The 16,066-nt window shown below is 40.1% G+C and overlaps 1 protein-coding gene across 3 annotated transcripts in view; it reads left to right on the top strand.

Annotated features, from left to right (window-relative positions):
• Positions 1–16,066, top strand: part of LOC140693132 (trafficking protein particle complex subunit 9-like) — a 92,140-nt gene that overhangs the window by 52,567 nt on the left and 23,507 nt on the right. The window contains exons 2-5 of one of the 3 annotated variants that reach the window (XR_012068826.1): positions 6,046–6,231; positions 6,787–6,842; positions 8,697–8,921; positions 9,567–9,791. The exons of 1 other annotated variant lie outside the window; for it this stretch is intronic. The gene's annotated coding sequence lies outside the window, so the exon portion shown is untranslated. Of the gene's footprint in view, positions 1–6,045; positions 6,232–6,786; positions 6,843–8,696; positions 8,935–9,566; positions 9,792–16,066 lie in introns of those variants that run through there. One more of the 3 variants, XR_012068827.1, reaches the window with a different exon arrangement.

Below are 16,066 nucleotides of genomic sequence, written 5' to 3'. Positions count from 1 at the left end.
GGGTCTGTTTTGCCATCAAGGGAAATTACATTCTACAGAGAAGGCTAATTGGGTCTCTTTGGTATTTGGATGGTTTAGCAGATGATCAAGGCTTTCAAAAGCTGACAGTTTTGTATTTTAAGCTAACTAAAAAGTTATCTTCTAGAAGTTGTAAGTACTAAGCTTGTGAATTGCCCAGTAATCCAGGGGTAAGTGTCTGTGTCTGTGTGAATGTTTGTGTGTGTGATTTCAGGAAGGTAGAAATAAGTTCCATATAGTCTTCGGATACCTTTCTCCTCCAGTTCAAGGTGTAGTCATATATTTACACAATTAAATTGATATTGTTTGTCATTTGGCATATTGTTGTGAATAAGAGGTTCTCATACTTGTTTCAGAAGGGTTGGGGAGCATGAGCTTAGAAAATGGGAGGAGAAAGAGGCAAGGAGGCACTACACACTTTGTGCAGGATATGAGAAACAGTAGCTTTTCATTTCTCTTTTCTTCTAAAGCAAACTGGCACTGAGTTGTAACCTGCTATTACTCAGAATTGCTTTTCTGATCAGATACAAGTGCCTCAGATTTTTCAAGGCAACATGAATGATGAAATGTGTTTTAGCAGTTATCTTTAAAAGTAGTTTTATTTTTCAAGTAAAAGGCAATTGCCTGTTCTTTCTTCCAGTGGTACAAGAAATTCTCTTGATCTATGTACATGATCCATGTGCTTAGTTTCTATTTTTTTTTTAAAGGCTTGTTTCATTGTGGTTTGAATGAATGTTTAAAATTTCTGGATTTTGATCTTTAGAACATGCTGATTTATCAAAACTTTTAAAAAACTGATTGTTCTTTGGTCGTTGTTTTTTGGGGCACCTTATTGATTTCTTTTGTCTGTTAAAGAGGGAAATTCTTCCTCTAGCCTTAAGATCATTAAGTGAATGGTTAACAGTGTGCCTTTAATATTATTTGAATGCATTGATCATGTTTGTCCAGTGAATTTAGAATTGACTCATTGTAATGACTTTGCTTTGATTCTGTGACTTTTGCTCCTCTCCACAAGAATTTGAATTCTCTGTTGCATTTTGTATACGTGTTCTTCACAGGGGAAGAAATTTTGCATTTTTTACAGAGGTGGGTTTTCCTACCCCTCTGAATGCCTTCTGTAATTTATACAATAAATGTCTGTTATTGCAGTGCATAATTATTTCATAAACTATTTTTTGGCATCAGAAACAATGACAAAGAATTATACTAAAAAATACGAAAACCTTCCTTCCTTTGAAGAATAGAAGTGAGGTGGTCAGCTTCACGCATGCTTTGTGCCTGACACACTTATTCTCATGCCATTGTGTATCATGATTCGGAGATGGAGTTGCTTCAGGTTTATAGATTTTTCTTTTAACATTTGTGTTGAATTCTTTCTCCAGGCTGATGTTTCCTGCTGGGTTTGTGGAAAGAGTGGAAGGGTAACAAATGCTTTGTTTTGTTTTCAGGAGACCTGAGTTGATGAGAAAAGTGTTGAGGTTGGGCTGAGGAACAGTGACACTCCCTCTCCTCCGGGCTGAAATTGATAAACAAAGAAATCAATTAAGTTTATCGGTATTTGACCAATAGAAGTTTGCGAGTCCAAGCTGGCTAGATATGCCCAATGGGAATTACTGAATTCACCTGCAGAATTAGGTGCTTTATCAAGTAGAAACTGCTTAGAGCAATCAGAAAAATCAGTAATATGATGAGATATAAAAGGATTATAATAACTTTTATTTCTGAAACTTTTCTACGGTAAGTTGTGTAGAGCTACTATTAAGTTTCAAGCACCAGGAGTTAAGAGTGTGGGTGGTTATGTAGGATCGTTATTCACGGATGTGTCTAGTCCCTGCTAGAGTGGCTGCAGCTGGCAGAAAAAGACTGACAGCCAGGATTTGTCATCCTAGGCTGTCCTCCATAATGGTTCCATGTGAGAGCCCATGATTGCTTTAACAAATTGTAACACACCCCAGCCACCCGTGAACTTTAAGAAGAGAAAAGTATGCTTAGAAACTGCTTAGCAAGCAAGTACCTGTGCATCCTCACTCCAGTCTCCTTGCCTTAAAAAGCAGAGACAATGCTTTGCTTGAATAGCTGAGGTTTTAGATAGCACTCTGCTGGTTGCAAAGCAAGGACCGAGGCCCTCAGCTATAAACGCTGGGCTTGTGTGCTGTTAGAAAGTCTATTATCCCCAAAACAAGGACCAGGCTGGTCTGGTGGTCTGCTTTGTAATTCACATATCTAAAAATGTATCTTGTTCCCTTCACCCCATTACTTCCTTAAAATTAAACTAATCCTTTGTACTCATTGTGTATTCTACAATCTCTGCCTCACCCTGTCTTTCCCGAAGTTCCTCCTTACTATCACACAACTGCTAATGAATTTTCCTTTGATTATACACAATAAATATGGGAGCATTTGAGAGCCTCTTGGAGTTGACTCCCTACTCCCTCTCGATTTCTTGACTTTTTCCACAGAGTCTTAAATAATCATTCCATATCGGTAAGACTTCTGCCAGCCAGAACCCACAGTTCCAGGTGAGAACGATGCAGGCTTTATCTCTCCTACCAGATGAAGACAGAGAAGAGAATTGAGATCTGTTCCCTCGTGGTCCCTTCCTGCCCCAGGGCCACTGCAGTTCACCTGCAGCCTTCTGGCCTCTGCTCAGAGGGCCTCTGTCCCAGGACTGACTGCGGCCTTTTCTTCCCTTTTCAACATTTCCTGTGCCTTTCAGAAGTTGGTCTCTTCTCTGTAATACAATGCTGGCAGATTTGATGGTGGTCAGCGTGCTGGTGGGCAGTCCTTTGGGGACTCCCAGGAGCCATGCTGATTTTCCTGAGTCTTTCAATCGGGGTTACAGAAGAGTCTAGCACCAGAGGAAGCCCATTCACGTGAGGTCAACAGAGCATTTCATCAGTTTCATTTTATTTTTAAATTTTCAGTGGAGAAATTATTTGTAGCAAACTGTTCCAGATTTTCGGCTGCCTGCTTTCCTCACCACGATTTCCTTGATGGCTCTGGTGCTTGTTTTAAGAACCAAGTTTCTTCTCTGTACTTTTGTAGCTGCTGGGCTTGCCCAATACTTGATCTGCATTTGAAGCAGAATGTTTCTTCGTAATGTCAAACTGATTTTCGTATTTCTGAATATTTCATGTACACTCAGCAACAGTTTCAAGTGAAATGCTCTTGTCCAATTCCGGTTAACTCACATTTGCTGATCTCCTGCTATCATGCTGAGGACAGTTTCTTCTTCCTCTAACAAAAGTTAGCAATTTGCATTTACTATGGAAGGTACTGGCCCGAGGTGCTTTTTTTCTTAACAGTTTTAATACAATTCACCCATTAAAATGTACAGCGGTTTTTACTCTATGCCCAGAATTGTGCATCGCAGTCAATCTTAGAACATTTTCATCCCCTAACAGGAAGCCCCGTATGCATAAGCAGACATTCCCATCTTCCCCATCCTCCCCCAGCCCCAAGGAGCCACTCTTCTCTCTCTGTGGGTTTGCCTGTGCTGGACATTTCATGTAAATCGAGTCACTTCTTGTAAGTGGAGCCGTCTATTGTGACTGACTTCTTTCACACTGAGTAGCGTTTTCAATGTTTGTCCAGGTTGTGGCCTGGGTCAGTACTCTATGCTTCGCTATTGCTGAATAATATTCCACTGTATGGCTGGGCCCCACTGTTTACCCATTCATCACGTGATAGGCATTTGGGTTGTTGCTGCTTTTTGGCTGTGATGAGTAGTGTTGCCGTTAACATTCCTTTAGGAGTTTTTATGTGGACATTTGTTTTCAGTTCTCTTACGTGTGTGCCCAGACAGCAGAATTCTGGTTCATTCAGAAACCAAATGTTCAACTCTCTGAGGACCTGCCAAGCTGTTTTCCAAAGTGGCCACACTGTGTTACGTCCTCACCAGCAAGGGCTGCGTGTTCCGCTTCCTCTGTGTCCTCATTGGTGCTTGTTATTCTTTTTTTTAGTATAACCTATTGTAGTGAGTGTGAAACGGTTTCTCCTAGTGGTTTTGACTTCATTTCCTTTACAGCTAATAATATTGAATATCGTTTCATTGTGCTTATTGAACATTTGTATATTTTCCTTGAAAAATACCTTTTCAGATCCTTTATTCACCTTTGAATTGAGTTGCCTTTTTAATGTTCAGTTGTAGGAGTTTTTTTTTTTTTTCTTACATTTGGAGATACAAATTCCTAATCAGATAAATGATTTGAAAAAATTTTCTCCTGTGTGTTGTTTTTTCACTTTCTGGATGGTGCCCTTTGAAGCAAAGTTCTAAATTTTGATGAACTCCAATTTATCTCTGTTTTCTTTGTTCCTTGAGCTTTTGGGGTATTATTTAAAATCTGAATTATTTTATTTAAACTTGTATATCTAAAATGACTTAATTTGTAGGACCGTTCTAGGAGATGGGTGTGGTTGTTCTCCTCAGTCTATGGATAGAAGACTGAGATGCAGAAAATTTCACTGAAATATCAGTGTCACAGCTACCCAGTGCTGTGGGAGCTCAGACACTCATGTTTGTCCCCAGCATCTGTGCTCTTCACCACCATGCTCCACTAATGCCTGGAATCGTGAATGAAAACGTCTTTCCTTTTTTGATTTCTTGTTAGTTTGTTTTCTCATTGGGGACCTCATCTCCTCATTTTCCTTTCGGAAACCAGTGTAGGTTTATTTTAGGTCTCATGTAGGCAGAAGCATTGCTGTCAGTTAACTTCTTTATTATTCACTCTCCAGTGATGACTGTTGCTAGTTGATCTAATCAAGTCATGCTTAAGTCTTTCCTGCTCATGACACTAGAAACAGTCATGACTTACAGAATGCTCAAAGAAGGAAGTATTTGATTGATTTTATTTTGCTACCCAGTCAAACCAATCAAATAAAAACCCCGGTGTTGACACAGATTATAAGCCCTCCAGTATAGGGTCACTGTCTTCCTTGTGTTTCATTGGTTCGGTCACAGTGTCTGGATAGTGCCTTTCAGTCCAGCAATTTTGTGAGGATACGGTGCTCGTGAATCATTGTAAGGACAGAATTTTGACAATAGACTGTGTTGTTTATTTTATAAGGGAATAGATAATATAGAAATTCTGCTCAGATCTATTTTAAAATTAAGCTTGGAATTTTGAGAAGAATTCAAGGAACCATACAAAGATCTTTTTCACTAATTTTAGATCTATCTTAGACATTTTGTGGTTATATAGCAGAATAACTTATCAAGTAGATTTGACAAGAGAAGTGTAGTATTGATTATTTGTTTTAGTTGAAATATTCCAACTGGGATAAATTAATCAATGCCTATAAATGAACAAATATGTTTGTATTTCTATGCAACATGAGAGCAGGCTTCATATGTTTGTATATAATATATATGATTGTGTGTTTTAATCTGTCTGACAGTGTTTTTATAGTTTTTAAGCAATGTTGTAACTTTAGAATTCTCCTAGGAAATTCACTCCCCTAATACAGCAGTTTGTACTGTGTATCCTGTCTTATGCATGGGATTCCACTGTCCCCTCAGTGAGGAATTTCCTCTCCTATTGAGTTAGTAGCAGAGTTAAAGGAGCTGTGATTTCTAGGCCTTTGCTCTCCATGTGTTTGCAGTTGGCTCTCAGTCACGATTTTCCCTTTCCAGAGTTTTCATTGTTAAATTAGAATTTCTGAAAATAACTATTAATATGTTGCATTGGTCTCCCTAGAAACTTGACGTCTTTGTGCTTTTCAGTTTTCAAATTATGAAAATTGTATATGCACACTAGTTTTTAGTAGTCCTTTTTCACTAGATATTTATTTACCTCTTTATAGTTAAAATAATTTTTTCCCCAATGAATGAATTGTTTTGCAATTTTTAAAATATATCTTACTTTTTATTTTTCTTATTCTACCAGGTATATTCATGGTACAGAATTTAGAAAATAAGGATAACCACAGTAATAACTTAAAAATGGCCTCTAATCTCACCTGGAGATACAGTTGTAAGGTTTGAAATTGAGAATTACAAGTCCTCTCACATTGTTCTCCTTTTTCAAGTACGTTTTGGTTACTGAGACCCTCGAATTCCCATATGAATTGTAGCAGCAGCTAGTCAGTTACTGCAGAGGAGCCCGCTGGGATTGTGATCGAGAACACGTTGGGTATACGGATCGCTCTGGGGAGCACTGCCATCCCAAGAGCGCTGTCATCTGATCCAGGAATCTGCGTGGTGTGTCTGTGCAGGTATTTAGGTCTTCTTTAATTTTGTTTCAAAAATGCGTAGAGTTTACATAGTATTATTTTACTTTATTTTTTTTTGCCTTTATACTGAGTACAAGTGTGCAAGGTACCGGGATCAGAATTGTATTATTTCCCCACCACTTGCTGCCACCATGGACCCTGTGGTCTTTCTTTGCCCTCTGTAAAATCTTGCACAAAATAGGATGTCAGTAACTCTCTCTTGAATGAATGATTATATGATTGTTGGATGATGCTTGAGAGTCCTTGTGATAATGTCTTTTTCCCAAAATTTCCCCTCTTCTTATCTATGCCCTTTACCTTCCTTTCCTCCAGCCTGGGTTTCAGCCTGCCTGTGGCATTGATTTTCCCTGCCTGAGGACTCTTCCTTTCACTAGTTCACGATAATGTTACATGTGGGCTGTGGAAATATTTAGATGTCAAGAAAGAGCAAATACATTGCATGCTAGTATTTTTAGAATTTGGTATTCTTTTATCGAATGAAATTAAATAAACCTGACCCCCTGAGCCCTCCCCTGAGCTCTTTTTGCCTTCCTACAGATGATACTGCTCTGGTTGCTGCATGTGCCTTTCCCCAGCCTTCGTTTTCGAGTTGAGTAAGTCACCATCACTGGAGCCCTCTCTTTAAAATGAAGAGAATATTTGCTCCTTCTCCAAGGTTGGGGACTTGGATGAGATGAGGTAACAGATAAAGAATGGAGCCCAAACTCATTCTGACACGTGCTCTTTCCGTTCTTTCTCCAGGGGAAAAGAGTACAGTTCAAAAATATAATGATTGTGAGATAATGAGATAGACAAAACAACCGAACATTTATTACATATCCTTTCATGCCAGAAACAAATGTATTATACACACAAAAAGGACATAAAGTACGGTAGTACTGTGGTTACAAATGTGGGTCCGAGTTCTAGTCCTGCTCTGGAGTGACCAGTCCTGTGAGATGGAGAACTGGTAGGTCGGCTTAGCCTCTCACGGACTTGTTTTCTGTCCTGCAGAGACGGGGCTCGCTAGGCGTCCCCCCCCCCCCGTAGAGGTGCTGTGTGGGATAAATAACGCGCATTGGCAGCCCGAGCATACCTGCTCGTTCCTCGTAAGTGCAGGATAGCATAGCTTTTGTGGTGACGGCTTTGTGACCGTCCCGTGTTGACTCTCTGCTCCAAAGGGATGCCTTGTGGTTTGGAGATGGGATTCTCATTTCTGTGAATACCCAATTATTGTGTTATTGGGCCCTGCTGATTTTAATCTATTCATTATAAAGTACATATTGTAGATATATTTTTCAACCATGCATGCTATTTTTCTTTTATTATTTATAATTCTACCCTTTCATCTCTTGGTGTGACTTTTCATGGAATCCAGGAAACAGTCCTAAGCTACCTGCCTCTTCACAATTCTCCGTGGTGGTTTCCTTCCCTGACTAGAAGAGGGTTTTGCATAGGAAATTTTCTTTGTTCCCCTTTTCTTTCTTCTTTCTGTTGACCTTTCCTTCAGTCCATTTACCTACCCACTGATTCTTCTGACTTGTTCCAAAACGCATTTCAGGCAGCTTACAGAAAAACAGATACCAAAATAAACAGGTGAGAAAATGGGGCCAAGTTCAGACAATGAGGCTAGGAGGCGAGCCTGTGTGAGGGTTGCAGGCATGAGACACACGCCTCTGCCCTGTGACTTATAAGATCGACAGCAGCAGTGTGCCTCAGGCTTCTAGCAGACACAGGGAAACAGGGTTTGTGGGAGATGCTCACTGGCTGTGAAATTAATAAGTGGCTGAGGAGAAGCCCAGCCTTTCCATCTACTAAGGCTTAGGAGAATATTTTGAGTGTGTTCCAATACCAGAGTATTGCATCTTTTCTTTTGTGAGAGTTCTATGTATAGTTGGTTACATTCTATACCTGGAAATTTCTCCAAAACTGCTTCCCACGTGAGTCCCATGGCTCAGGAATGGGGTGGTTCTGCTCATTGACGGGTGTTGGCCAGAAGCAGAAAATGACAGCCTCCAAGGAGCCTGGGATTTGTCAGTTATGTTTTGTCAGTGCTGTAGATTTCAGAAAATGCTTTCACCGTTTCTCTCCATCTGAGGAGGCAGCGTGCTCTCTTACCAGCATCAGGAGCTCAGGGCCACGGGATGATGGGTGATGCCTGCACTGCCGTCAAGACAGCTGAGCTAGTCACTGCAGGCGCGGTGGTTTTACATAGTGCATTTCATGTTCTTTAATGGGTTTCAACAGATAGTTAATTAACTGAGTTAATTAACATTTAATAAATATGATGCTTTGTTGAAAAGACAGTTATAGACAGAATATAAGTTGTGAACAATTTAAAAACGGTTTCATTACTGAAATTTCAGTAGGGAAGATTCTTTATCTTATTTAAGCCTCTCTTTTAAAGTAACAAAGAAACAAGACAGGAAAAGCAGAGGATGATTTCTGTTCTTCCTCTCGGCTTGCAGGTGCCCTCACCTCCAGTGGCATCCATCCAGACACCAGCACTGACACTGGCCGTGCTCAGAACTGCCTCAGCCCTGAAGACACAACTGACAAATAGAAGGGGGCCACGCCCTGTTACAGCAGGTGCTCTCACTTTGTGGGTCCTTATGTAACTGTGTGGTGTTATTCAGGATCGCCCGTTCTACATTGTGTGACGCTGCTGTGGTGTCTCCTAGTTATTTGTTTCCGTAAGTACTCGTGCATGTTTATCAATGTGTTTTACTAGACATCTAAAAATGCTTTTTTCAGATGAAAAATAATGTGTATTTAATATAAAAGTCTGAACAAAGGGGCAAAAGTGTCTATCCTGGTCCCACTACTCAGAGATAATAATTAACAGTTTAACATCTATTTTCTGTTCTTTTCATCAGTGTGTATTACCTCTGTCATAAAAACCAGCGAGCATTTTATGCCTGATTACTACGTGGAGACCTCCATTTTCCATTCGGCTTATTACACGTTTTTCTACAATATTCTATCTCCCCTGGCATGATTTTTAATGACCAGTATAGCATTCTGTCTAGTGGAGGCATCGTCCATTTTACTTCGGACTTAAATAAGCTTTTAAATTCCAAGTATACTTAATTGAAATTCTGAAAAGAGAACTGTGGTGGTACCGAAAGTCCCCTACTTCCCTTCCCCTTTTTTCCTGAGAGTAAAAGCTGCTGACAATGTGGAGTATATATTTCATGACCTTTATGCCTTTGTCATATATGTATACACATACATACAGACACGTATATGAGAAATCTATGTATATGTGTGTGTGTATATACTTTATTGAAAAATAAATCCATACTATATGTTTTCTGAAGCTCGGTTTATTCACTCAGGTGTATATCATAAACGTCCTCCCACTCCAGACTCACCTGGTCCTTTCAGATAGAGGGGTCTCCTGATGTACAGGTTTGGTCTCTTCTGCAAGGACAACTTTGGTGGGAGAGTGCTGTGGACAAGGCCTTGGGCCACGCCGAAACGCCGGCCCCTTACTGCCCACAGCTCGCCTTCATTTGCCACATCATTGTCTTGATGGTGAACACGTAAGTTTTCTCCATTTTCCACTGTCAGAAAGGGTGTTTGACTGGCATCCTTCTCGTACAAACATTCCTGTGATCTTGTATGAGTATTCGTTTAGTTAAGGATTCTGAAAATTTAGTCCCTGGATGTGACAATTACATACATCACAGGCTCCTTTCAAGTGACTCTAGAAATTCCTTCTCCAGTGGGGAATGAAAAGATGTAAAATAACTTATGTAACCAATTCTCTATTGCTGGATATGATTTCACTTCAGCTTTTCTTCCCACCATTGTATACAGTGCTGTGTAAATGCTCTGATGAGTACATCTTTTGAACTGATTTTTTTCTAAACGAAACGTTTCCTAAAAGTGGAGTTGAGTCTGTGTGTACACACGTTTTTCAGAGTTTACATATCCATTGACATGTCATCCTCCAAAAAGATCTCACACAGTTTTTTCTCCCACAGATGGACACTAGCTAGAATATGTTTGAAAAATGTTTGGCAATATGGTGAGGCAAAGTGCTTTTTCATTGATTTAGTTTGCATTTGATGACCAGTGAAGTATTGAGCATTTTCCACTCATTAGCCTTCTGACTTTTAAAAAGTGAATGATCCCTTTTGTCCTTTGCAAACATTTAAGTGAGGGAGCTTCTGGTTGCTTTGTGACAGCTCTTTGTATGTTATCAACATTAACCACTTGTCTTCATCAACATGTATCACAGAGCTTTTTCTTGTCATTTCTTGCCTTTCATTTTGTTCAGTAGATTTATTTCTGTTGTGGCCCAAAATAATCTTAAGCTAGTAAATGTCTTCTTTTTGGTTTTATCCTTGATATTATTCTTAAGAAATACTTTCTAATATTTACATCAATATCTGTAATTTTTCTAGTGGTCATTATGACTGGAATAGAATTTGCTTTTTCCAGGTGATTCTCTGATTGTCCCGGGACAATTATTGAATTCATACTTTGCTCTTTGATTTGAAATCCCACCTGTAAAAAATACTTATGCATACTACAGTCTCTTTTTGAGCTCATGGTTTATTTCTGTCAATCTTACTTTCTTACTCCAGTTTTATATCTCACATATTGTAAAAATTTATTTAATATCTGACAGTGTGATATTTTTTGATTCTTTCTTCCATCCCCCATTTTCTTGGCTAGTATTATGACTTTATTATTCCTGAAGAATTCTAAAATACTTTTTTCAAGTTAAAAAAAAAAGGATAAGGGTTATCATAGGATATTTTAGTAAGTTTTGAATTATCTTTAGGAGAACGTACATCTTTACAAAACTGCTTTCCTCCATAAAATATGTTGATGTCTCTAAATTCACACATCTTTCTTTACCCCGCAGTACAGTCCTGTACTTTATCCATGTACAACATGGGCATTGTTTTTGCGTGTATTCCAGATTATTGTTGATGTTTTTGTTAATTTTGTAAGTGAGAATTTTTTGCTATTATATTTTGTAACTGTTAAAACTGACACATAGGAAGGCAGAATCGGTTTGTAAATACTCACTTTGTAACTTGTACTTTAAAATTGCAAATATTAAGTAATTGTTACAGAATCCTTTCTTTTCTGTTTTTAAAAATTTGTTTCCAAGATTCTCAAAATGGTCATAGCTAAGTAGTATAGGTGGGGAGACAGATGGAGAGAGGTAGTGGGGCTCATGTACAAACTGTGAGCAGTTTTATGGCTGCCTTTTCGCTGGAAAAGCCACGGAAGATCCCAGGTCAGACCAGGGGTGGTTTTGTATGCACTTGAAAGCCAGCTTTCCTGCATGTTTGTTGAAGCCTGGTGGGCGAGGCTGGTAGATGATCAAGGTCGAATGGAAGTTATTGGCTGCAAAATGTACTGTGTCTGAGAACTGGAGACCATCGCCATGGGAAATGCTTGGTGCCGGGAACAATGCAGGGGAGCTGGGGAGCCTGTGTGTTAAGGATTTTCGAGCCCTGGGAGTGGGAAGTTCAGACTCTGCATTCAGATCTGAGTATGAATTCATCCTCTTTAGTTTACTGGTCCTCTGACTTTTGTCAAGTTATATACCCTCTTTCAATTCCTGTTTTCTTGTCTCTCAAAATAGGAGAATTACCGCCTGCTGCTAAAGTGTTTGATCAGGGTAAATAATTTGTGTCTATAAGATGCCACGTACAGTCACAATCTCAGTGAGAAATGGGCTGTCGCCTCTTCTTCTGCAAGTTAGTGCTTGACAAGACATGGAGGAAGCCAGCCCCTAATTTTTGTGTGATGCAAGTAGGAACAAAATTAACGTCTTGCCTTTCCCTAGGAATATTCTTACTCCTTTGCTTCATTTACCTCTTTCCTTTTTTCCTTTCCCCGTTCCCCTCCTCCACCAAAAGAGAATGAGACTCTCAGAACACTAGATTCAAATTACTTTAAATGTTGGCTCATCCCCATGAAATGACAGTGACATTAAAAAAACCTGTACACATCCCAGACTTGATTGTATTTGATTTACACACACACACACACACACACAAACACACACACACAATCAGGCTACATTCCACTTGCAGAGGGAGAAGGACTACTTTTTCTGAGTTTTCATTCACTGAGCGTGAGGACAAAGTCTCTTACGCAGACATTCACCAGGCTCCGTGCATGGTGTTTTTAATTGGATTTCTGCTTTGTCGCCATAGATATAGTCTCCTAATAGAAGAGAGAAAGTGGACACATAGAGATTCTGGTGAGATATTGGTGTCATCATATTTGAGTTGGAAAGGATTTAAGAGAGCATGGAGTCATAACTATTTATGGGTGAGTATCCACGATGGTGTAACTTTGACAAGAATTTGGGTCTTCTGCCATTGTGTCCACATAGTTGAAGAGGCAACTGGGCAGGGGATGGCAGGGTTCCTTCTTGCTTGAGTTCCAGGGTCATGCTACTTTTTATTGCTCAGCTGCCTTTAGTTTATGTCCATGAGACCTCTCATGGGAAGGTCACTCTGTCCTGATAGAATGAGTATCTTATCAACAAAAAGCTCTGGACCCACTCATATTTCCCAGAGTTTTCTGCTGACCTGCTGACACTTTAAATAAATGAGAACTAAGAAACTACTGAATATAAAATCCTTATTGTTATCATTTACCCTCGAGTTCCATAGGAATGAGGTGCTGTCTTAGGCTGTCTAAAGCTAGATCTGAACAAAGATAGGGTGATAGGCTGTGCTGCTGGACCTCTCCAGTCGAAGGGTTTTCCACCGTAGTTTTTAGAATCAGGCAGATGAGCTCAAATCTTGCCTTTACCAGTTATTATCTTTGTGACGTGGGGGAGAAACTGTTCTTTTTTGTGTCCAATTTTCTTTATCTGTAAATAAGTTCTGTATGTATTTTAAGGTTTCTCGTTTAGAATTGAATGAGCTAATTCCCTCATTTATACCTGAAATAGTGATCGTGTGGTTCTATGCTGGTGATTTGGTAGTTGATTACTAAGGGACTCGGCAGTGAGAATGGGGGTGGGGGACCCCTGGATAATAGAGCTTATATTCCAGAATATGCTTGTAAAAGACTGGATGTGCAGTGGATTTTTAGAAAATATCCACTCATTTCCTAGTCTGCATTGATTGTGTATATATCTTTATACTAATATATGAACAAATTTTATTGTAATTTAAACCTTATTAGTATTTAAATATGTAGCTATAAAAATATGTGAAATAAAATGATTTGTCTTTTATTTTCTTTTCAATAAGCAACAAAATAAAATAGAAAAAATTAGTTTTGAAGGAGTAGAAATAATTTTATTTCCGTGGAATCAATTCCGTATAATAGATTTTTTGGTCGTGTTGTTAAACAGCATGTAAAATTGATAGGGTGTGACATACTGGAAATGAGGAAACAATGGAGACATACTACCTCCAATGCAGTCATTTTGTTACCAAGTCCAAACTCGTTCTGCTTGCTGCATGACAGGCCAATAAATCGGGAGTTAAGATGTTGGAGTTAGGAATAGTGACTTTATTTGAAAAGCTGGCTGACCCAGAAAATGGCATACTGATATCCAGGAGAACTCTCTTCCCCAAGTCAGAATTCAGTCTCATTTTATAGTAAAAAGCGGCGGGGTTGTGGTCGGTTGTTGCAAACTTCTTGCTGTACCAATTGTTTGTCCTTGAAATCCTTTGATCTTGCAGCTGTCCATGTGGGTCAAATCATGGGGTCCCCCTAAAACCTCTAAAAAAAAAATAGGTTATTCTCTATTTTGCAACTTTCCATCTCTACGTAAGTGTAGAAGAGCTAACATCCTTAAAGATCAGAGCCCGGAGAATAGGCTCCCCTGGATATTTCAGGCTAAAGGCAACTATCTTTTACAAAAGGTTCAGAGATAGCAAGTCTGAGCCTAGAAAACAGGGTACAGGTCTAAAGCCAAACGAACATATCTAACATGGAGTCAAATTTGTTCTTTTGTATTACAACTTCTTTTTCCACCTCATAAATAATTTTAGTAAGAAACATGAGCAATTTTTTTGTTTTTGCTTCTTAATTACGGATATGTGGGCCAACTACAGTTTTGTGAGCAGGGATGCTGTGCGTGCCTTGGGGGTCACAGCAAACTCTTCTTGGGGGTGGCTGACCCTGCAACATGTCTGATGCCCTGTGAGTGTTGGTGAGGGTCCCCCTAGCCAGGGGCTCTCTTCAGGTACCAGCATATGGGCATTGCCCTCTGCAGACCTCTTTTTCAGCTGCAGGAAATTTTTTCAGATACTGTGATGGAAAAATCACTCCAGCTGGGGATAATCAGGGAAAAAAGGAAGGGGAAAAGGGCTGGGAGTAGAGTAGATGAGAAGGACAGAATATCAGGGAGCCTGGGGGCCTGGGAGCGGGGCCTCGGGAGAGAGAGGAGCATAGGTGGGGAGGGGCCCGGCTCCGGAACCAGCTCCTGCACCTGTCCCCGCACCCAAACCACACAGCCATTAATTGGGCCCAAGACTCTCTCCCGGTCTGGATGTCACCCTGGGCAGAACCTTGAGAATCGAAGGTAAGGTGTGAGAGGCACTCATCTAGGGGTCACTGAGGACTTTGGTCAAGTCCACAGTGCCTTTTCTAGTCATGTGCCTTCACCGGTTCTTTATCTCAGCATCTGAGAAGCAGGAACAAGGAACTCATGGAGAGATCTAGGAAGACATCTGACTGTGTTAAGAGACGACAGTCACAGCGACACGGGGAGTGAAGACGCAGCAAACTAAAATAACTTCACAAATATTGCATCACAGCTGCAGGTGTGAGAGAGCCTAAGCCTGTCTCAGAGTGCAGGGGACAAGAGGAAAGGAATGGTAAAATTAACACTGACAATTGAAATTTTGTTTAATAGCCTGCTACTGTTAATTGTATCACTTGAATGTATGCAGGTGTATTTCAATGAGCATTTATATGTTCACACAACCACACCAGCCCCTGTTGCTCCCATCGGAGATGGGATTTCTCAAACACAGTGCCCATCCTGCTTGGGTGGGCCAGGCTGCGGGTCCTAGCCTGGTGCCAGGCTGCTACAGGGCACTGAGTCCCCGAGGCACGGCCTGGGAGACATGACAGGAACATCTCTGCTGTTGAATGGGGGCCTCCTTTTCCCCCTGCAGTGCAAGAATGCCGGTGAGTCAGAAGCATGCATCCAAGCCGTCCTACCATGTCATCACCATCTTGAAGCAGTGACAGAATCTTTTGAATTTCTCCAGAATGTGGTTTACAATCACCTTCGTCAAGTGAGTGTGTGTCCCCTTACAAGTAGAGGAATTACTGCCGTTTCCCTGGAAAATACTCACCACTAGTCCATCTGATTTTTCTGTGCTAGGATTCAGTATGGCATGCTAAAATTTCTTCAGTCAGATCTTGAAACCCCGATGAAGAGGATTATTTATTTCATGTCTTTATATGATAGAATTTTACTTTCAAAATTCAGAGTTTTCGGTTCTTAGAGGAATTTTTTCGGGGGTTGGAGAAACAACTTTTTTCTTACCATGTTTGTGACCTGTTGCTATATGCCTCTCACCTGTCTTCCGTCACTTGTGAGGCTGTTCGATTTGTGACCCTGTCCGGGATGTTCATGCTATAAAACATAAAGTTTGTAAAAGTACAGTCCCTTTACTTGGAAGATATTCCACAAATACTACCTAAATCTGGGTGTGGTTTTAAGAAGACAGAATCATTAGAACATGTCCTTGCAGGTTGCTAGTGCAAAATCCTCAAATCAATAGTCTAGCTCAACATCTAAAATCTTTCTAATCTACCTTGGATTTGTATGGATAAGTGAAGCAGTTTGCTAAGAACTCAAGACCAGGTTTAGAATACAGGCAGG

Source organism: Vicugna pacos, unplaced genomic scaffold, assembly GCF_048564905.1.
Source record: "Vicugna pacos unplaced genomic scaffold, VicPac4 scaffold_19, whole genome shotgun sequence".
NCBI classification, from domain to species: domain Eukaryota; kingdom Metazoa; phylum Chordata; class Mammalia; order Artiodactyla; family Camelidae; genus Vicugna; species Vicugna pacos.
This window is presented reverse-complemented; position numbering and strand designations above follow the sequence as displayed.